This window comes from Lipotes vexillifer, unplaced genomic scaffold (genome assembly GCF_000442215.2).
Source record: "Lipotes vexillifer unplaced genomic scaffold, Lipotes_vexillifer_v1.1 scaffold1528, whole genome shotgun sequence".
NCBI classification, from domain to species: Eukaryota; Metazoa; Chordata; class Mammalia; order Artiodactyla; family Lipotidae; genus Lipotes; species Lipotes vexillifer.
In genome coordinates, this window is record NW_006790148.1 from 113,430 (window position 1) to 137,473 (window position 24,044).

At 41.0% G+C, this 24,044-nt stretch overlaps 1 protein-coding gene across 4 annotated transcripts in view; it reads left to right on the forward strand.

The window, feature by feature from the left end:
* Window positions 1-24,044, forward strand: part of FAM13C (family with sequence similarity 13 member C) — a 137,660-nt gene that overhangs the window by 22,452 nt on the left and 91,164 nt on the right. The gene's annotated exons all lie outside the window — the stretch shown is intronic.

Below are 24,044 nucleotides of genomic sequence, written 5' to 3' on the forward strand. Positions count from 1 at the left end.
TCCAATGAAAGTTCAGAAACCAGGAAGGCAAGGCAAGAGTCTCCTCAAAGAAGTTAAGATATTTAATATCTCAACATAATAAAAGCCATTTATGGCAAACCAACACCAACATAGTACTAAATGGTGAATATCTGAAAGCCTTCCCACTGAATTCTGGAATAAGACAAGGATGCCCACTCTAACCACTTCGATTCAACCTAGTTTTAGAAGTTGTAGCCACAGCAATCAGACACGAAAAATAAAATTATCCAAATTGGAAGGGAAGAGGTAAAATTATCTTTATATAAAGTTGACATGGTACTCTGTGTAGAAAACCCTAAAAATGCCACACAAAAACTATTAGCACTGATAAATGAACTCAGCAAGGCAGCAGGATACAAGATTAATATACACAAATCTGTTGCATTTCTTTACACTAGCAGTGAAATATCAGAAAAAGAAAGTAAAAATAAAATCCCATTTAAAATCCCATTAAAAAATTATCTAGGAATAAACCTAACCAAGGAGGTAAAAGACTTATATGCTGAGAACTATAAAACATTCATAAAGAAAATCAAAGGCGATTCAAGGAAATGGGAAGATGGAACGATATCCCATGCTCTTGGATTAGAAGAATTAATATTGTTAAAATGGCCATATTACCCATAGCAATCTACAAATTTAATGTGATCCCTATCAAGTCACCTATGACATTTTTCACAGAATGAGAACAAATAATCCTAAAATTTATATGGAACCATAAAAGACCCAGAATTGCCAAAGCAATCCTGAGGGAAAAGAACAAAGCTGGAGGCATAACCCTCCCAGACTTCAGACAGTACCACAAAGGTACAGCAATCAAAATGGGGCAGTACTGGCACAAAAACAGACATATGGATCAATGGAACAGAATAGAGAGCACATAAATAAACACACACACCTGTGGTCAATTAATCTTCAACAAAGGAGGCAAGAATATACAATGGAGAAAAGGCAGTCTTTTCAGCAAATGGTGTTGGGAAAGCTGGACAGCTGCATGTAAATTAATGAAATTAGAATACTCCCTCACATCATAGATCAATACAAAAATAAACTCAAACTGGCTTAAAGACTTAAATATAAGGCATGACACCATAAAACTCCTAGAAGACAATGTAGGCAAAACATTCTCTGACATAAATCTTAGCAATATTTTCTTAGATCAGTCTCCCAAGACAATAGAAATAAAAGTGAAAATAAATAAGTGGGACCTAATCAAACTTAAAAGCTTTTGCACAACAAAGGAAACCATAAACAAAATGAAAAGACAACCTGTGGACTGGGAGTATGTATTTGCAAATGATGCGACCGATGAGGGATTAATTTCCAAAATATATAAACAGCTCATGAAACTCAATATCAAGAAAACAACCCAATCAAAAAATGGGCAGAAGACCTAAATCGACATTTCTGCAAAGAGGCCATACAGTTGGCCAACAGGCACACGAAAATATGCTCAGTGTCACTAATTATTAGAGAAATGCAAATCAAAACTACGGTGAGGTATCACCTCACACCGGTCAGAATGGCCATCATCAAAAAGTCTACAAATAATAAATGCTGGAGGGGGTTTGGAGAAAAGGGAATCCTCCTACACTGTTGGTGGGAAGGTATATTGGTGCAGCCACTATGGAAAACAGTATGGAGGTTCCTTAAAAAACTAAAAATATAGTTACCATATGATCCAGCTATCCCATTCCTGGGCATATATCCAAAAAAGACAAAAACTCTAAAAAAAGATACATGCACCCCAATGTTCATAGCAGCACTGTTCACAATAGCCAAGACATGGAAGCAACCTATGTGTCCATCAACAGATGAATGGATGAAGAAGATGTAGTGTGTGTGTGTGTGTGTGTGTGTGTATGTGTGTGTGTGTGTATACATGCATATATATACACAAACATATATATGTAATGGAATGTTAGCCATAAAAAAGCATGAAATAATGCCATTTGCAGCAACATGGATGGACCTAGAGATTATCATACTAAGTGAAGTAAGTCACAGAGACAAATATTATATGATATGTGGAATCTAAAATGTAATACAAATGAACTTATTTCCAAAGCACAAAGAGACTCACAGACAGAAAACAAAGTTATGGGACTTCACTGGTAGTGCAGTGGCTAAGAATCTGTCTGCCAATGCAGGGGACATGGGTTGGAGCCCTGGTCTGGGAAGATCCCACATGCCGTGGAGCAACTAAGTCCATGCGCCACAGCTACTGAGCCTGCACTCTAGAGGCTGCAAGCCACAACTACTGAGCCCTCGCACCACAACTACTGAAGCCCACACACCTAGAGCCCGTGCTCTGCAGCAAGAGAAGCCACCTCAATGAGAAGCCCGCGCACCACAGTGAAGAGTAGCCCCTGCTCACCGCAACTAGAGAAAGCCTGTGCGCAGCAGTGAAGACCCAATGCAGCCAGAATTAAATCAATAAATAAATTTATTAAAATAAAACTTATGGTTAGCAAAGGGGAAGGGGGGAAGGGTAAATTAGGAATATGGGATTAACAGATACATACTACCATATATAAAATGAATAAACAATAAGGATTTACTATATAGCACAGGGAACTATATTCAAGATCTTGTAATAACTGATAATGGACAAGAATTGAAAAAAAGAATACATTGATGTATACATATATTTGAATCACTGTGCTGTACATCTGAAACTAACACAGTATTGTGAGTCAACTATGCTTCAAGAAAAGAAAAAGTTGAGATATTTAGGATAAGGAGAATGTTCATTTGACAGGATCAGTTGCAGGTTTCCTTTCTGCTTTTGTATTCCTGTCTTCCTGAGAGGGCTTTGTGAAAGAATGGCTTGGATAAGGACCATTTAATGACCTGTCTCCTGAAAGGTCGAGTTTTATTGATGCTGATATTAGCGTTTACTGATATGTTGAACTTGAAGTTAAAACAAGACTTGTGAATTTGTGCTGACCAGGAACGGTTCATCAAAGTAGAATCCGGTGAACAGTTTGCTGTCGTGTGGAATGTCATATTAAATAGCAAACACTTTTTCTAGGGAGGAGAACTAATTGAGGGCAGTAGAGTTTATATGTTGTAATATTTTGTGAAAAATTACACAAAATGTGGTGAGTGGGTGAAATCGGTGAAGGTGGTCAAAAGATATGCACTTCCAGGTATAAGATCAATAAGTCCGGGGAATGTAATGTACAGCATGGTGACTGTAGTGAATAATACTGTGTTGTATATTTGAAAGTTGCTGAGAGATTAGCTCTTAAAAGTTCTCATCACAAGAGAAAAAATATTTGTGACTGTGTGGTGATGAATGTTAACTTGACTTATTTTGATCATTTCACACTATATACATATACCAATTCATTATGTTATAATGTTATATCAATTATATCTCTATTAAAAATATGTGTGCCCTGGGCTTCCCTGGTGGCGCAGTGGTTGAGAATCTGCCTGCTAATGCAGGGGACACGGGTTCGAGCCGTGGTCTGGGACGATCCCACATGCCGCGGAGCAACTAGGCCCGTGAGCCACAACTCACTGAGCCTGCGCGTCTGGAGCCTGTGCTCCGCAACAAGAGAGGCCGCGATAGTGAGAGGCCCGCGCACCGCGATGAAGAGGGGCCCCCCTTGCCACAACTAGAGAAAGTCCTCGCACAGAAACGAAGACCCAACACAGCAAAAATAAATAAATTAATTAATAAACTCCTACCCCCAACATCTTAAAAAAAAAAAAAGATTGGGCATTCTAAATTCTCAGAAAAAATAGAAACTAACCCAAATGCCTCATGTGATCTGGGATAATCTTCAGTAAAAAAAAGCTAGTTTAAGTTTAAAAAAAAAAAAAAAAAATGTGTGCCCTATCTCATGATGAACAATGAGCTCTGGAGGTTTCATCTCTCCCCTTTAGAGTATTTAGGTAATTCTTCATCTTGGAAAACTTAGGAATTGATTGATAGTGAGACCCTCACCCCTGCCCCAAAAAGCCCCAACACATATACTTTTTATTTATTGTGTGTCACCACCAGTCTTGATCAGTCTTTCCTGTTTTGGGTACAGTTTCTACCATTTTCTAGAACTGTTTGTCTCACATTAATCTTTTGTATTCACAGTTTCCCGATTACCTAGTAAAAAATGTAGAAACCTACTATTTAATTTAAAAAATCCCTATTTATTGACATTCCTCTGCTGATCAAATTAACATATGCTAAACAGGAGTTTGGGGTTAACATATACACGCTACTATGTACAAAATAGAAAATCAACAAGGACCTACTGTATAGCACAGGGAGCTCTACTCAATATTCTGTAATAACGTAAATAGGAAAAGAATCTGAAAAAGAATAGATATATGTATATATATAACTGATTCATTTTGCTGTACACCTGAAACTAACAAACAATCGTAAATCAACTATACTCCAAAATAAAGTAAAAATTAAAAAAAATATGGAATTCCCTGGCTTTCCAGTGGTTAGGACTTGGCGCTTTCATACCGAGGCCTGGCTTCAATCCCCCTGGTTGGGGAACTAAGATCTTGCAAGGCGCGTGGCATGGCCAAAAAAAAAAAAAAAGGCAAACAAAAATAAATAAGTACAATTTATCATTATTCCAAAAAAAGTAAAATAAAATGAACATATACTGGTTTTTAAAAAGGCAATAGATTTTATATGTTGTAATACTTTGTGAAAAATTAAAATCACTTCTGTATTGCTATAGTATTAATCCCTAATAACCTGATTTGGGGATGATTAGATTTGACTAACAGAGCCAACTTCTTGTATTGGACCTCGTAAGTGTCCAGAGGGCATTTAGAGTTAGCCCTGGTAGATGGAGTCTGACCATCTTCACTTCCTTCCAGCTGGCATCAGGCTATGCACCATCCTTCTGTCCTCCCCCTCTGGTGACTATTTTAGCAGAAGACAAAAAGTAGGAGGCTATATAGAGAATTTTTTGCAGTGAGCTGTGTATACTGTGATCGTGCTGCTAATCCACTTCCTTGGGGAGACCAGCTGTTCGGTCTGGTGTACATCAGCATTAGGTTTCTTCCACTTGGCTCTAGTAGATGTGTTAAGAAGCTGGAAAGGGATCTAGGTCTGATTGTGAAAACTGCATTTTTATCTTTTTGCAGGAATGAAAACCCCCTAAACACTTTTCAGGCAAAATAACCTAACTTTGAAGTGCTTACTACATTTCTGTTTTTGGAGAGTATAGCCCTTATGCTTACTGTGTTCGACTCTTAATTAAAAGAAAGACAATAGTTAATTCTGCGTCATTTTTTTACCCACAAAGGAACTAGGGTTCTGTTTCCAATTGTAAATCTACTTTATGTACATTGTTCTTAATATATTACTGAACCACTGAGCTAGTGCAAATGGTAGAAGCAAGAAAACCGGTACAGCTGATTGACTTTGAAATTGAGAACCCTGGAAAGCTACAATGAACTTCAAATAGAATTTCACCTGCTTTTCAGTAAAAGGAAGACGTCTGGGTTCTGAATATGCCTTTGAAGGCTTTTTGCAGTGTGTCAGAAGCATGAATTCACTGTGATTCTAACAATTGGTCTTAGTTAGATAATTGTTTTGACACATTAGTTAGTGTTGCATTATTTCTCTTGTGTGGTTTTGCAGCTCTGGTGTAGAGGTTTTACTTCAATTCTTGTTGAGGTATGGTTTTTGGGAAGACTTGTTACTGGTCAGGATGAAAGGTGTCCTCTGGATTTTTTCCCCAGGTTCCCCATCACTCCTCCGAGAGTCAAATGGTTGAGATTCAGGGGGATAGAGTGTTGAGAAATTCAGCGTCCTTGAAAGTGAGCCCATCAGAGTCAATGTTTGGATTTACTTGTTTCTCATGGTGTATCAGATTCTGATTCTCCTTGAAATAACAACCAGCGTATTCTTAGTGATTAAGCTGATGAAGAAAGATATTTTTAGGAAGGAATCTGCAGTGTCTGTAATATAACTTGATTACTTTTTTCAAGTAAGCGACTATATTCAGTTGAATACTGAGAAGAAGGAATCTTAAAGTTAAGCAATGTGCCTTTTTTGCCTGGGCACTGAATCTCAAAAGTTAAAAAAAATTGTCAGTCAGAGGGAATCTGTGTTTACGTAACTGGTTTGAGACAAGCTTATGAGCAATGGGACATTTTAAATGTTGGCATTGTAGTGCTCAAGGCCACATTATCTAATTGATATTCCACTTATGATGGAAGTAACAGAATAATTCCCCTTAAAAACATGAACAAGATGGTATTGATGGTGTTGGTTCTTCTGAGTATAGCAATGGAAGATGACAAGGAATGATCTCCACTGTCACACTGACTATACTATTTAGCAGAGATGCAGATGGCTCCCATATAGGATGGCTCTTAAACTCGTTTTTCTTCTGTAAATAAATTGTGGTTTAAAGAATCTCTGATTCCCTTGCGTAGTTCCAAAGATGGTTTCTAACATTATACATGTAGCCCTATAAAGTCAGCCCATAGTCAAGACCTATCAACATGTAGAGAGGGGAGTAAAGCATCCATGGGATACCATTGTCCCTGTTGGCACCTGCTGCCCTTCCATGGCATTCCAAGACTTGCTCCCTCTACTATGGAGGATTTTCCTTTAATAACTCCCAGAGATAAACAGTTGAATGGCAGTATAGTGTGGTAGTGGAAAGCATAGTCTATAGTTCCTGATGGATGTGGGTTCAGATTCCTTCTCAGTCACTTACTTTCTGTGTGGATTTAAGCATCTACTTACTAGCTTGTGTTAGTTTTCCATCTATAAAGCAGAGATGATAATTTGTATTTACTTTAAGAGTTTGTTGAGAAAAGTGATAACCATACAACCTTAACTGTTCAAGTTTCAGGGGTCTAAAAAGAGTAGATAGAATGTTTTCTTATAGACTCATTTGTCTGGATATACACTAAAACTTCAATAATTGCATGTCTCCTGAGTTAGGCTAGGCTGGGCTCTGCTGCAATAACAAATAATCCCAAACCTTTGTAGTTTAAACCAACAAAAGTACATTTCTTATATACGTTATATATCCATCATTAGTTACCAGGAATTTTGTTCATGGCAGACAATTAAGGACTCAAACTAACCAAACAGTGACAATCTTCAACATGCTGGTTTTGAGTCAGAGAAAAAAGAGAGCTCTGGAGGATTCTGGACCAATAATTAGAAGATTTAGGCCTGACGCCACACGCAGTATTTCCATTCTCTACTAATTGGTCAGAGCTGGTCATGTATTTCCCCTATGACCACAGCTTTGTAACATAGGGACAAGGTAGTCTAATCCTACAATGTGTCCCCAGGGGGAGACTGAAATCCTGGCCAGCAGCACTAATGACTTCCACATCTCCTTTCCAACTAGCATATAACCTAAGGCAAGAAGAAGTTAATTGGTCTTTTTCTCTTCCAGTTCTTCAAAATACTGAGTTATTAATGTTCTTAATGTCAAAGGCTGGAAGAAGAAAGAGGGCGCTAATTAGGCTACCTCACCAAAGGAGATACATGGCATCATATTGTTGTTTTGTACAGGAATTGGAGTTTTAGATAAGCATCCCATCTGCTAAACACCTGCTTCATTATTATCAGGGAAAAAAAGTAGGTTTAGTTATCGATTTTTCCTCTATTGCCAAAGGAAACTTCAGAGTTCATCAACTGTCTTTTATTTAGGAATAATTGTGGCTTTAGTCTTGCCAGAAGATGGTAGTAACTTTGGGATATGCTAGCTAAACTTGTGGTACTATGATTAAGAGGCATTTTAAAATTTGATCCCCAAATAATCCTTTGTATAGAAAGTGGATTTGACAATTGAGATCTTGTCAGCTGGGTTTCTCCATACACACAGATATGCAAATTCACATCCTCATGTATTCAGTGGTATTTATCCAAGAGCAGAGTGTTCTATAAGCAAAGAAAACAGCTTAGTGAGGACTTAGCCAGCCTGTTTTGGAGCTTGGAAGCGAAGCTGTTTGAGAAGTCTGGAGAGCAGAAACATAATGAACTGACATTTTGGGGAACTAAGAATTGCCAATCTAAACTTGATCAAACATGGTTAAATATCACTTTGGGACTGAGACATAACATATCAACCTCAAGCCTGCAATTTTAGGCTCCATATTTTGCAAGAGATGTAGTTGCTGGATAGAATATGGGTTACGCAGTTAAATTTGAATTTCAGATACATAATAATTTTGCAGTGTAAGTATGTCCCACGTAGATATTGCTTTGAACAGGAGTGGGAGTTTTGTGCAAGCAAATATCTATATGGGATATACTTATACTACAGTGTTGTTCATTGTTTATCTGAAATTCAAATTTAACTGGACATTATGAGTTTTTATTTACTAATATGGTGACTGTATCAAGAATGAATGGCATGAACATTTAACCTCATTCACCTCCTCTTCCAAGGTAGAAGTAACAGTTGCTCCCATGAGGCCTGAGAGTATCAGGATTAAATTTTTTTTTTTAAGCTCGATCCTTCTAAGATAGTTAAAACAGGCATAGGAAGGGAAGTCAGCATCCTGTCCAGATCTCGAGGCTTATTGCTGTATATATTTTACATCTATAGCTATTTTTCAAATAGCTTGAAACATTCTGGAAAAAGCAGATGATAAAGCCTTAAAAACTGGATAGAAGTGCAAAAAAGTTTAAAAATCTGCCCTCGAAGTCTGCATACTATCACACTGGACCCTCCTTGCCATGAGTAGTCGCTGTCATCAAGTCAATAAAAAGGCTGACTTTGATGAGCCCGTTTCCGTGTTAACATGATCAAAAACAACATAATTCATGTCAGATGCAGACAGAACAATAGTGCTGTGTTTTGAGGATCAATCCTCATGGAGATAAGCAGAGACAGAGGATTGCTGCCTTGAACATTGCTGCTCTAGCCTGAGGCTACTGCCACGTATAAGAATGGCTTTTCTATCTCAAGCATTCTTTTATCATGTAGTTGGTTGACTCTGGCACAGGTAACTGGTGGGTTTTGAGTCATGATGGCACTTTGCCTTCCCACCCAATTATAAACCCTGCTTAGTTTTGTTATGAATCGTTTTTTATTTTTTAAATAGCTGAGTCCTCTGCAGTGTTAACTATTGCTTAATAAGTTGTAGCCACAATTAGGGGATTTCTTGCAGGAACAGAGATGTTCAGCTCTGCGTCTTTTGTTCCTTAACACGCAGAACTACGATATGATGATTTGCTTGGCTTGATAATGTTGCTGTGTGCCAGGGAAATTTCCAGTAGAAAAGGTCATCCCAGTGTTAGATTTTCAGACTTTTCAGCTGTGACTAACATTAAATGACCAAAGGGATACTGTCAAGGTTTAAAAAGCTCTCTTAATCAGTCTGCCAGTGCCATGGGCGTAAGGGGTTGGCTTTTAGTGTGGTTTAATCCAGAAAACGCCAACTGTATTGAAGTTATGACCTACCAGATTTAAAATCCACCAGGGGAAAATTGTTGAATGTTGTGCTTGTGGATCCATAGAAGGGCACTACCCCCACCCTGCTGACCTCTTCTCTGTTCTGTCTGCTGTCTTCTCAGTTGTATTGAAATGGACATTTGATTTAGACACCGGGACAGCCTGGTCCAGATACCGCTCCCTCTGAAAGACAAGAGGACTAAAAAAAGGACTGAATTAGTTTACCTCTAAATAAAAAACAGGCAGATCCTCATGATTTAAGGCTCCTTTTAAAATTCTATTTGTTTGTTTTTTTACTGGTTACTTATAAAGACTTCAACAACTGTAATCTTTTCTACCTGATGTGAAACATCAAGATGGAAATAGAGAACAAATCAAAACATAACACCCTATTAAATCTCTGACTGTCTCACTTCCACCTAATGCTTAAAAAAGAGGATGGGAAGTCAGTGATTGGTTCCCAATGTGATAGAGTTTGGAGGAACCAGGGTCTGGATGTTAGAGCCTTCCCTGGGCCATCTACAGGGCAGGAATCTGGTGAGCTCTGCTATAGCTGATGCAGTCTTGGGGGTCTCTAGGGTTTAGAGGCGAGTGAGGGACCCAGCAGACAGTTCCCCCAGAGGAAAGCAGGTACTGGGGTGGGCTTGAAGTAGGCATCAGGATGAGAGGGCAGCAGGGAGCTCACGCTAGAAGAGAGACAGGGATCTAACCTCTGGGAGTGGAGATAAAATTCTAATTCACAAAACAGTGGAAGTCTTTGCAGATACTATTTTAAAAGACTTTTAAATCAGAAAATGCAGTAGCTGCAACTGTACTTGAGCATTATTTTCCTGTCGTTGAAAATTCCATTATTTGATTAAAATTTCTGAAATGACACTTCTAGAATTTATTACACTGTCTGATTGCAATGCTGTAACTCTGAGCACATTTTGTCATAGACTGGGGTACTTTTGAAGTTTGTTTATTTTGGCTTCCTCTTACTTGTGACCTAACTGCTAAAAGTGATTTATCTCAGAGCCTTTTAAAGTTGTATTCTTTAGAAGGAGGTTTTTCCATTGCAAACAGTACTAAAGAGTCTTTAACACACGTACAAATGATCCTCTGTCTCTTTCTTTCCTTCTTTTTTTTTTGGTCGCACAGCGCCACATGGGGGATCTTAGTTCCCTGACCAGGGATTGAACCCATGCCCCCTGCAGTGGAAACACGCACTCCTAACCACTGGCCTACCAGGGAAATCCCTCTTTATTTCTAAGTGGATGATTTTAATGTCATCTTCTTTAGCCTTAGCGATTTCAGGACCTACATTCTATTTCAAAGATGGCCTTATCTATGCAGACTGACCTGGCCTTTTCTTTCACTTCCCAGGCTGTCAGTTTCAATAATAGTCCCTTCCTGGGCAACATCATCTATCAATTTTGCTTGATTTGCCAAAACAGGCTCAGTAACATGGTGTTTCATCAGTGATGCTGGGCTGGGTATGCCAGAGGGGGCCTCTGTTTCCCCTCTTGTAACTTGAGGAGTGTAATGTGTTGGATACTGTCTCCCCAAAATTCATGTCCACGTGGAACCTTAGGATGTGACCTTATTTGGAAATATGGCAATTGCAGATGTAATTAAGGTAAGAATTCAGATGAGATCATCATGGATATAGGATGAGACCCTGAAGCCAATGACTGGTGTCCTTCTAAGAAGAGGGGGAGTGGGGGGGGAAAGAGAGACACACAGGGAAGAGGCCATGGCAAGATAGAGGCAGAGATTGAAGTGATGCTGCCACAAACCAAAGAACACCAGGAGCCTTCCAGGCCTAGAAAAGGCAAGGAAGGATTCTCCCCTAGAGCCTTTGGAGAGAGCGTGACCCTGCTGACACCATGACTTTGGACTTCTGGCCTCTACAACTGTGAGAGAATAAGTGCTATGTAAAGCCACCAAGTTATGTTAATTTTTACAGCAGCCCTAGGAAACAAACACAAGAGGCTTCCTGAAGTTAGACTCTGTGAGGCTGGCTTCTCTGTGCTCCAGGGGACCTGGCCAGAGCTGGATGGGATGTCAGTCCATGTGGTTTCGGGGCAGCGAGCAGACTGGCAGGGCAGAGACGCAGACATAGAGTGTTACTACTGGGATCCAGTTACTACAGTGGGGTACAGAGTGGCATTTGGAGACAGAAGCAAGGCAGACGGAGTAAAACTTCAGAGCGGCAGCTGCATCAGGACACGTCTGTTGCCACATTACCCACACTGACTTTCCTTTCCTTTCCTTTCCTTTCCTTTGACAGAGGACAGAGTTGCCCTGGGTCCTATTAGAGCTGAACCTGACAGAGGCCAAGGGGCAGATGGGCCCTTCTAGGGGTTCAGCAAGGGGGACAAGCAGCTCATCACAAGAAACAGTGGGATAACTGAAAGTTTCTGGATATACAATCAAGTGTTCACTACTTGCACCGTTGTTTAGCGCTGTGTGTATTCCATGCGTTTTTAGAAGTGGATAGTGGATGAATTGAAGGCTTTTGTCCTCAGCCCCAGAGTGTTGCTCCCAGGTGTCCTTTTCTTGACAATATCACTGCAGCAGCCCTGGTTCAGACCTTCTAGGTCATACTGGAGAGCGGTACTAATTATGAAAATATTACTTCTATGGTTATGACCATGCACAGCCTTGTCTTTTTAAAAAAATTTATTGAGGAATAATTGACAAATATAACTGTATACATTTAAAGGGTACAGTGTGATGATTTAAAATACATGTACATTGTGGAATGATTGCCAAGGTCAAGAGAACTAATATATCCATCACCTCACATAGTTAAAACTGTGTGTGTGTGTGTGTGTGTGTGTGTGTGTGTGTGTATGTGTGATACGAACGCTTATGATCTACTCTCAGCAGCTTTCAAGTTTACAACACTGCATTATTTTTTTAAATTTTATTGAAGTATAGTTGATTTACAGTGTTGTGTTAACTTCTGCTGTACAGCACAGTGATTCAGTTATACATATATATGCATTCTTTTTCATATTCTTTTCCGTTATAGTTTAGCACAGGATATGGAATATATCAATAGTTCCCTGTGCTATACAGTAGGACTTTGTTGTTTATCCATCTTATATATAATAGTGTACATCTGCTAATCCCAAACTCACAATCTTCCCCCACCCCCCTGCCCCAGCAGGGCAACCACAAGTCTGTTCTTTATGTCTGTGAGTCTGTTTTGTAGACATGTTCATTTGTGTCATATTTTAGATTCCACGTATAAGTGGTATGATATGGTATTTGTCTTTCTCTTTCTGACCTACTTCGCTTAGTATAATAATATCTGGGTCCATCCATGTTGCTTACAAATGCCATTATTTCATTCTTTTTAATGGCTGAGTGATATTCCACTGTATATATATGTACTACGTCTTCTTTATCCGTTCATCTGTCAGTGGACACTTACATTGTTTCCATGTCTTGGCTCTTGTAAATAGTGCTGCTGCGAACATAAGGGTTCATGTATCTTTTCAAATTATAGTTTTGTCTGGGTATATGCCCAGGAGTGGGATTGCTGGATCATATGGTAACTCTATCTTTAGTTTTTTGAGGAACCTCCATACTGTTTTCTGTAGTGGCTGCACCAACTTACATTCCCTCCAACAGTTTGAGAGTTCCCTTTTCTCCACACCCTCTCCAGCATTTACTATTTGTAGACTTTTTAATGATGGCCACTCTGACCAGTACAACACTGTACTATTAGCTATAGTCACCATGGGAACAGCCTGGTCGTGAGTGCTTTATCATAGTAATAAATTTATATTTAATATTTATATGATATTTAGTATATAATAAACAATATATAAGAATTCACTTAATTCTCATAACAACCCTATGAGGTGCCGGTATTCATTCCTTTTTACAGAAGAGGAAACTGAGGCACAGAGAAGTTAAGTAAGTTGCTCAAGACCTCAAAAATGGAATGAGTAACTGAACGGTATTAATTACTAGGTATTAATTATGGCTGTATTAAAATTGATTTATGTTTTTTATTGATTGAGGAGTAGATTAACCACATTTGGGTCCTCAGTATACACAGCAGATAGGTTACTGCAGATTCTGAATATGTCCGGGGCCTTGGAGGATAAGACCTGGCTGGGCTCAAGAAAAGGAGGGATCCAACATTCCTCTAACTTGTTGGGATAAGAAGAATATATAATTTTTAATAAAGGAATCAATTGCAGAGGGATTTCCTCGTACTTACTGAGGAGTGATGGGAGGGAAATAGAGATAATTTAATGGCATATCTTTGTCGTTAATGATGGCCTTTGTCAGGTGAATGCTGTGGTTTGGATGCCGGTTGGTATGTTTCATACGACTTAATTTTTTCAGGCTGTGTGGGAGTGTTTTTCTTTAGGCATGTGATTGGAGCAGTCCCGTTTGGGTGTAGGCATGTGAGCAGAGAGTGGCAAGACAGCTGCCACTTTGCTGCAACTGGTGTTTCTGACTGTGTTTGGGTTCCTGGAACCTTGCCACCTTGGGGAATCTGAGGCATGTTGGTGACCCATCTTTTAGGCTTAGCAGCTGCATCAGAGATGGAGAATTGGCTCCAAAGTAATTAGAAACCAGGTAGAATATATTATCTTCAAGCCTGGCTTTCTTTTAATTAATTAATTAATTTGGCTGCACCGCTTGTGGGATCTTAGCGTCCCTACCAGGGATCGAACCTGGGTCCACAACAGTGAAAGCCCATGTGTTAACCACTGGACCGCCAGGGAATTCCCAAGCCTGGATTTCTTAACATCACAGATGTTGCTGACAGTTAGTACCAGGTGTTGGTTTATCGTCCACCTTGGCTGTGGTTGGATGGCAAGATGCAGAGCTTTTGACCTTCAGATCATGCTGTGAACACATGGAGTGATGCAGGACCCTCTGTTTCTTCCTGTAACAGCAGGCATTGAGGGTGTCTCTGCAGGAGAGGCCCTGAACCAGGGTAGTTGTGGGACTACTTTGCTTGAGGGGAATGTATTATTACTGGGGAGAGGGCGACAGGAGCCACAGTGGGGTCTCTATAGTGCCCTGGGTGAGAGTGCAGCCTCTGTTGTCATTCTGTGTGTACTTGGATCCCAGTGAGGCCCCTAAGGTTACCTATAGGTGAAATGGTGGATAATAGTTTCCTCCCCCGCCGATAAGGTTGTTCAAGGATTGAGATAATCCTTGTGAAGTACTTACTGGAATGCCTGGTACATAGTAAAAGCTCAATAAATACTAGCACGTCAGCTGTCAGTATGGTTCTTATACCTAATACATTACTGTGATAGAATGAAAAGTTCCTATCCTTTTAGTGAAAGACTGATTGTTCTGTGGCCACGCTTACCGGTAACCATCAGAGCCTGGTTTTTTAAAAAAAATTAATTAATTAATTTATTTTTGGCTGCGTTGGTCTTCGTTGCTGCACACGGGCTTTCTCTAGTTGTGGCGAGCGGGGGCTACTCTTCGTTGCGGTGCGCGGGCTTCTGATTGCGGTGGCTTCTCTTGTTGCGGATCACGGTCTCTAGGCGGGCGGGCTTCAGTAGTTGTGGCTCACGGGCTCTAGAGCGCAGGCTCAGTAGTTGTGGCGCACGGGCTTAGTTGCTCCGCGGCATGTGGGATCTTCCCAGACCAGGACTCGAACCCATGTCCCCTGCGTTGGCAGGCGGATTCTTAACCACTGCGCCACCAGGGAAGCCCCAGAACCTGTTTTTATATTTGTTTAAACTGTTCAGTGACAGCAGCTCACCAGCCTACTAACACACCCAGTTGTAAAGCCAGTCAGCAATGGCTTAACTCAAGTGAGCCGGTCAGCTCCGTCCTCACACCAGCTTTGCTTCTGCACCTAAAGGTCAGCGGATGCCTTCATATGCCAGCCTCTGGAAGTCTTCCAACCCTCGAACTCAAAGAGTCTCCAAACCCTATATAAGACCAGCTCTCCGTGCATTGCTTAGGGAGAGTGTCTGTTAAAGTGCAGCTCTCCCGTGCTCGGCAAGCTATCAATTTGGCTTTTTGTTCAGATATTGAGTTGAGATCTCTGCCTTCAACAGTCGAGATGTGTGTTATGTGCTAAGGGATCATAAAGATGGGGATATAAGGAAGAGTTCACATGAGGGGTGATTTCTGGTCCAAGTTGTCTGATAGGAGTTAAATAGAGAAAAATCACGAGAGGAGGGAGGTCTTCTGAATTGAGGGAACACACCATGAGTGATAATGGCAGTTTAAGGGCTGCTACCTAATTTGTCATCCCTGGACTGTAGGGTGTGCAAAGGGTAGGGTGATGGAAACTAGGACTGGAACAGTTTGTAGGGGCTGGATTGTAAGGGCCTTGGATCCCAGCCTAAGCAGTTTTCCTGTTCCTCTCAAACATATTTCTAACTTTCTAAGTCCTAACCACAGAAGAGACTGAACTTTTTCCATAAGAGGGTGTTTCTTTGAAATCTCCCTATAGGGGATATTTGTCATTCTATTTTGGCTTTCCAGCATCTGAACTCTGTTCTTGAGCTTGGAGAATTTCCCACATGAGGGAAAAAAGCAGAATCTTTTTTTCCACTATAGATGTTAAAAATGCCAGTATTGGCTTTTCCATCCTCCCTTTCAGCTAGGACACGGGCAGAACCTGGGGTGGGAGCTGATACAACAGGAGAGGAGACCTGGGCTGTGTGCTGTGGTCATGGTGGTGGTGCCCATTGCTACTATGTGGGTGAGCATTGCACGCTGCTGAATCCACGGCTCTTCATTAATCCAGAAATTCACATATTCCCAAAATTTTAGTATTGTTGAAATCAGGGTGATCCTGAAAATCATTGTTGTGATAGAGTTTGATAAGCTGTATTATCTACTTCTTTCCTTAAGAAAATAAAATAATAACATAATGGTCTTAGGGTCAGCAGCATTGGAGATACCCAGTGGTGGCAGAAGTGTCCATGTTGGACCAGTTCTGAGCACAGTTTTGGCCTCATAGCCCCACAACGCGTTCTCCAGGCCTTTGGGTTATTTTCTAAGCTTCCCAAGAAATTTATTCTTCGATTAAATTAGAGTTTGTTTTTATTGTTTGAAGCAAAGATTCCTGACTGGTACATGCAAGTCATCTTAAAAAGTCTTAAGAATGCTGCAGTTTATTAGTATAATGGTTTTAATGGAAGCAGGGTTTTTTCTCCCCAAATCTTCACTTTAAATTTGATGTCCCAAGAAACTATGCCATGTTAATAGCTCATCGTTCAACCAATATTTATTGAACGACCTCTGTGTGATATTTTGGAGAATGAGTTCATAATGGAGCATTTATTCCAACATGTATCTTGTGGGTTTGCATCCCTCTGACACAGCACCTAATACCTGTCATTCCTATCCTGGGGGGTTTGACCCAAGTTAAGAAGCACAGTGCAGGCAATGGAGAGCTGGTAGATGCTTTAACTTGAAGAACTGATGTGACCTGATTTGTAGAATTGCTTCTTAGGGGCTTTCTTCAGTTATTCTCATCATGACTCATTTGGTGGAATCCTGTCTCCCTTCAGGGTTTCCTGCATCTTGAAGCTCTATGGAAACATATTCGGAGCAGGGATCTATGACTTTTGGGTCTGAGACTCCAGATATCTGTGGAGCTCCAAATGCTTTTGAGTTCAAATGTTCTGGATGTTAAGCTCTTTTTTCTTTCCAGGTAATTGCTGGGTTTCCAAATTAAAAACTTCCTCAAGCATGAGTGGTGCTACAATAAGTATTTGGGTCTAACGGATCCTTAGACTTCTCCCAGGTCCACATAAAAGCTTTTTCATGAGTTACTTTTTTTTTTTTTTTTTTTTTTTTTTTTTGCGCTACGCGGGCCCCTCACTGTTGTGGCCTCTCCCGTTGCGGAGCACAGGCTCCGGATGCGCAGGCTCAGCGGCCATGGCTCACGGACCCAGCCGCTCCGCGGCATGTGGGATCTTCCCGGACCGGGGCACAAACCTGTGTCCCCTGCATCGGCAGGCGGACTCTCAACCACTGTGCCACTAGGGAAGCCCCATGAGTTACTTTAACTTGGAATATTCAGTTCAGTCCATGTGTGTCATCTGATCTTATCGTGTGGAAGGAAACATTCTTCCTAAATAGAGCCCCCCTTTGAAGCAAAAACTTTACATATTCTAAAGTGGCTAAAAAGTCTGATAAAGGACTTAGAAATAAACAGTCGTAGTTTTATCAGTTTAAGTTCACTGAGAAATTAGACATAGAGATTGCTTGTGTGGCCTTTGATAAGACAAGTCTTGGATTCTAGAGAGTTTGTCTTGGTTTGTACTAACATTGTAGATGGAGATCTTTTAAGAGGGAGCTAATATTTTACACCTTTGTGGGAGCCCCTAAAGTCTGGTATGTGGGGTATTACCAAGGAAAGCTAGCATCAAAGACTTGGCATTTTCGACCACTGTTAAAATGGACCAGAAGCCACAATGCAAGTGGATGTTAGGTATTCACAAGATAGCACTATTTTTTTTTTTTTTTTTTAGCGGTACGCGGGCCTCTCCCTGCTGTGGCCTCTCCCGTTGCGGAGCACAGGCTCCAGACGCGCAGGCCCAGCGGCCATGGCTCACGGCCCCAGCCGCCCCGCGGCACGTGGGATCCTCCCGGACCGGGGCACGAACCCGCATCCCCTGCATCGGCAGGCGGACTCTCAACCACTGCGCCACCAGGGAAGCCCCGATAGCACTATTTTTGATGTGTCTGTTCTCTTTAGCTATCTTAGAATAATTTTGTTGGGATTTATTGTCTTACTGCTGTTATTTTAAATTTGAGTTCGTATAGTACATCATAGTATTTCATTTTCACTTCAGCTTATTTTAATTCCAGTTGTAAAATGCTTTTTAAAATAAGTTTCTGTGAAATTAAAATCCATCCAGGCATTTCTGGTTTCTGAGATAACATTATTTCTCTTCCTCTTTCCACTGCCTTCTACAGCCTTCCTCAAAAGAAAAAAAAAAAGCCTAAAACAGAACCATATGTTTCAAAGATGGGAGAGATCTGGTGCTTCCACGAAGTCTTTAAAAGGAGAATGTTGGAATGACATGATTCTCCTTTCTGTTAACTGTCCCACATTTTGTGAGAACAGTTAGACTTCCCTAAAAGTCCTCAATGACTGGTTCAGCAGGATGAAAGACACATGTTCCTTGTTAATACAGGAAGGTGCTTAGAGCCCGGTGTTGAAAGCTGTGAAACGCCCTTGTCGAATGCTGTGTTGTGTTCAGCAGTTGGATAGCAGTTCAGTGTTCCATAGGAAGACCTGAAGTTTTCATTCGTTCAGAATTTGTAAGAAAAATTCTGGGTTGAATTCGACATGACCATCAGCTATGGAAAGCTATTCAACATAATAATGATGTAGACAGGATTATAGTAATTACAATATTATAACATTATTATAAACATAATCATAATGTGTAAAACGGATTCTTTTCAAGTACTTAGATGCCCTTATTTTAAGAAACATACTTCATAAATTGTGCTAATGGATGGGAAAACAATTTGAGAAGTTTACGTACTGCAAATGCAAGCTGCTGTTAGTGTTTGGCAGTCTCTGATTTATTCAGTGAGACAGCTTTTCAAGGCCCTTCCCTAGGCCAAACTCTCTTAGCGTCATTCCAGTTACAGAAATGAGCATGCAAGCCATGAGACCCTGGCATTTCAGTAAAAGTATTTAGTTCTTTGTGTTGTGGAGGGTGGTGTGTGTGTGTTTAGATCTCCCAAATCCACAAACGACTGTTCCTCAGCATCAGGCTCTGGTGCTTTGTGGACATGTTATGACTGAATGAATGAATCAACAAAGTTTTGTACAGTGCTGGAACACTTTGAGAGACTGAAAGAAATGCGAGACACAGACATTCTCTCTGAGGGTGCTTGCTTATGTTTTAACTTGAGGGATGTAAGCTAAGCACACATTCTGCGTAGACTGTGAAACAAGGCTGTACTGGATTAAGCATACAGAGAACGAGAGGAGAGTCCAGAAGGAGAGAGATAGGTCTGCTGATGTGGCCTAAAGTCATCAGAGGACATGGGATTGGAGGAGGACCACCCGGGATCCATGGGATATGGTATGCATTGTATATTTGTGTATCCCCCAAACGTGTATGTTGAAACCCTAATCTTTAATGTGATGGTGTTTGGAGATGGAGGCTTTGGGAGATGGATTAGTGCCCTTGTAAGAAGAGAAAAGAGAGGGCTTGCTTCCTCTCCCTGTGCCATGTGAGCACAGAGCAAGAAGGCACCCATCTGTAAAGCAGGAAGAGGGCCCTCACTAGGAACCCAATTGGCTGACCCCTTGATCTTGGACTTCCCAGCCTCCAGAACGGTGAGAAATAAATCTCTGTTGTTTAAGCCACTTAGTCTATGGTATTCGTGTTACATCTGCCTGAACTAAGACAGGATATAGATAATACTGGAATGAGGCAGACATCCCGGGAGTGAGGAAACTGCATTGAGAGGGCAAAGGATATGAGTTGAAAGGTGATCAGGGCACAGAGGGATCTTCTCAGAAGATATTATGTATCTTGTGGTGCTCGTAGGCTTATTGATTTGATCATCTGTTATTACAATAGAAGGTTGGAAATGGGGAGGAATATGCATTGACTTCGCAAAAACTAGAACTGTCCTCTCCTTTTTTTCTTTCTCCTCTTCTTTTTTTTTTGTTGTTGTTATTTTCCTGTGTGACGATCTGTTTTATTTTCCACTATGGTCCCACGGCTAGAACCATCCCTGGCACTGTAGAAAGTATTCATTATGTATTTGAATAAGTAGCTATCAAGAAACCACAGAGTTTAGGCCCCCTTTGCCACCTGCTCATTGAGTATGGAACTTTTGCTGAATTGGAGTAGCCCTAGTTCTCCTGTGCTTGGCATTAGTGGGGAAGCTTGAGGAGCTGGGGTCATTTTTGTGATGGTAATTTTGGATTTTTCTCATGGCTGCTCTGGGAACTGAAGACTAATTTGATTCTTGCTAAACTACATAAAATAAACAAGGGAGCTTGTGAAATGGAACACTGAGGGATATTTGAAAGCAAAGAATAACAGACATAGTTTCATCATTTCAGAAAATAACATGGTAGAGTTTCCATATCAACAGGCTGCTCACTTTCTCTGTGAAAAGGGGAGTAAAAGGTGATTTTTTTCCTGGGAAGGAAGTATTCTATAGTAAAAAAAAAAAAGAGAGGCATTTAGAGGAGTTTAAATCACAACTCAGAGGGAGATGATTTAAAATATGCATAAATATTTAATTTATATTAAAATCACAGAAATGATAGTAATCTTTTAAAGTCAAAATGAGGCACTAGCTTAAGTCATAGGCTTAAGAGGCAATGGGGCAGAGAAGGGAGTGTAGACTTTATAAAGGTGCCATCATGTCTTTCTTTCATGCCTCTGCCCTGTGGATATGACTGGGTTCTAGTAGGAGGGCTTATGCTTGTGTCACCATATTTATAGGTGCTGACTCACTGCACCCCTTGTCCCATTTGGTCATAATTTTTGATTCCTTGCTGATGGAAATTGTGTGTCTTTATTAAAATTTAACATGCCTAGAATGTAAGAAACAGTGGCATCTATTTTAGAGAACATTATTTTTAACATTTTCAAACAGAAGTCATATGGTTGGGTGAACTCTTACTAATATTTATTGTTTCTTTTTTCGCCTTACCCTGATTTCCCACAGAGAGTTAAAATCCTTTAGCATTACAGTGAGATAAGACGGAAGTAGGGTCAGGCAATAAGCCTCCTTCTCTGCATTTTCTTCCCATTTCTCTTTCTTGGTCTTCTTTGCAGTTTCCTTCCCATCTGCCTGTTTCTTAAAGGTTTGTAAAATGAAATACTGTTAGGTCAAATTATAAAAACAATATATACTCATTAAACAATTCAAACAATAGAGTATAAATTAACACATCCCACAAAAAAATGAGTACACAACAGTACACACTGTCAGATATACACACACATATTTGATCATCCCCTCCACCTTTCCCATGAACGCTTACTGTTTTTTTTTGTTTTTCGTTTTTTGGGGTTTTTTGGCCGACCTGCATGGCTTGTGGGATCTTAGTTCCCTGACCAGGGTTTGAACCCATGCCCTTGGCAGTGAAAGAGTGGAGTCGTAACCACTGGACCACCAGGGAATTCCCTTCCATGGGGTCTTATTGTATATACTATTTTGCAGCTTAATTTTTTAATTAATTAATTAATTATTTAACATCTTTATTGGAGTATAATTGCTTTACAATGGTGTGTTAGTTTCTGCTGTATAACAAAGTGAATCAGCTATACATATACATATATCCCCATATCCCCTCCCTCTTGCGTCTCCCTCCCACCCTCCCTATCCCACCCCTCTAGGTGGTCACAAAGCACCGAGCTGATCTCCCTGTGCTATGCGGCTGCTTCCCACTAGCTAGCTATTTTACATTTGGTAGAGTACATATGTCCATGCCACTCTCTCACTTCGTCCCGCCTTACCCTTCCCCCTCCCCATGTCCTCAAGTCCATTCTCTACATCTGTGTCTTTATTCCTGTCCTGGCCCTAGGTTCTTCAGAACCATTTTTTTCTTTTTTTTTTTTTAGATTCCATATATATGTGTTAGCACACAGTATTTGTTTTTCTCTTTCTGACTTACTTCACTCTGTAGGACAGACTCTAGGTCCATCCACCTCACTACAGATAACTCAATTTTGTTTCGTTTTATGGCTGAGTAATATTCCATTGTATATATGTGCCACATCTTTATCCATTCATCTGTCGATGGACGCTTAGACTCTTAGCTTAGTTTTTAATTTAACAATATATCATCAGTCCCATAAATACTGGTGTTTCTCAGGGCTCTCTTCTAGGTTTTCTCTTCTCTCTCTGCACATACTGAATGGAATTCTTCCACTTGTAGTTTTAGTCACCTTCATGCTTATTTCCAAACATATATTCCCAGCCCCTATCTGGCTCTGGGACCCCAGCCCATCTATTTATCATTGCCCACTTGGATGCTGCACAGGCATGACACCCAACTTTTCCTGAACACTGTTTCTCTTCCTGTTTCCATCTCAGGGAACAGCGATATTATTCACCCCATTTTCCAAGCTCAAGATTTGGCCTCATCTTCAGTTCATCCTCTTTTTCATTCAACCACATCCTGTCAATCACCAGGCCTATTGTTTCCACCGATTCAATATCTTTTAAACCAATCAGTCTTTCTCCATTCTGACTGCCACCTCTGTAATGCCAAGTGACAGTCATCTCTTGCTTGGGGTGCTCTGTTGTCTAACTGTCCTCCTTTCTGTCCCTTTCCCTCCTCACCTTCTAATTCACTTGCCTCACAGGTCCCAGATGATCTTTCTCCAGTGCAAATCTAAACATGTCTTACTTATGACATTCAGAGACTTGCCAGTGCCTTCAGAATAAAGCCCAAACTCTCACAGGGCTCATACGAACTGGCCTCTGCCTGTACCTTGCCCGCCGCATTGGTCTCACCTCCCCACCCGTGTGACTCTCACCACAAACACCGCCAACCGCTCTGAGTTCCTGGAACATGCCAATTTCTAGCTGACACCTGTTTGCTTTGGTACATTCTGCCTCCCTGTTTCTGCTTCATCCTTTAGACCACTTCAGGGATGCTTCTCCCATGAACTGGGTTTGGTGTCTTTCCCACACGTTCCCAGAGCGTCTCACACAAACCTGCATCCTATTGTAGCACTGCTCATATTGTACTGTAGTAGCTTGTATGTGGCTGCCACCACCATGGCCACCATTAGACTGCAAGCTCCCTGCGGGCAAGAATGAGGAAGAGCACAGAATGTAGCCCCTGATAGAAGCCGCATATGTGAACGATAAATGAATGTACAGATGACCCTTGAACAGTGTGGGTTGGGCCACTTATATGCAAATCTTTTTCAAAAAATATAGTACCTCTGTTTTCATTTTACAGGTCTTTAAATGAGCTAATTGTGGGGAAAAGTTTGTGTTGATTAGAGAGCACAATATGTGGAATCAAAAGGACTAGGGTTCAAGTCCTCATTCTATCCAAATGATTTCAACTTTCTGCCCTTGGGTGAGTCACTTATCAACTCCTTGGTTTTTGAGGCAGAGATGATAGTACACAGATTTTCGACTGGGGGTGGGAGTAGGGCATCAGGTGCCCCTAACCCCTGTGTTGTTCAAGGGTCCACTGGAGTCAGAAACCCAGGAAGCCCCTAATGCTGAAGACGTGGCCTGTCCCTGAATCCTAGGAGGTAGAATGGTCAAGTCAGAAGCTTCACACGCCTTGAGGGATCAGGCGGGTTCAAAGGTCAGCATAAGCACTTTTCAGGGCCTGGGCGTGGCGGTTTGAGATACCAGTGCTACTAGGGAGCAGAACAAAGTAATGGTGACCGGAATCTGCCCTCTGCTTTCCTTCGAGCTTCATCCTGTTTGCGGCCTTCTGTAGACTCAGTGACATGTTACAGTTGGAGTGAGTGGGAGAGTTGGAGGCTTGTACAAAGTCTAACTCCTCAGTGGGGCAGGAGCAGATGTGAGGCTTCCTGGAACGGGGTACTTGGATTTGGGGCAGTCAGAACACCCAAGGCGGCTAATCTTGCCTCTCGTGCAGCTGGTTAAACCTGCCACTCCCCGCTGGCTACAACCTGTGTAAACTCATGA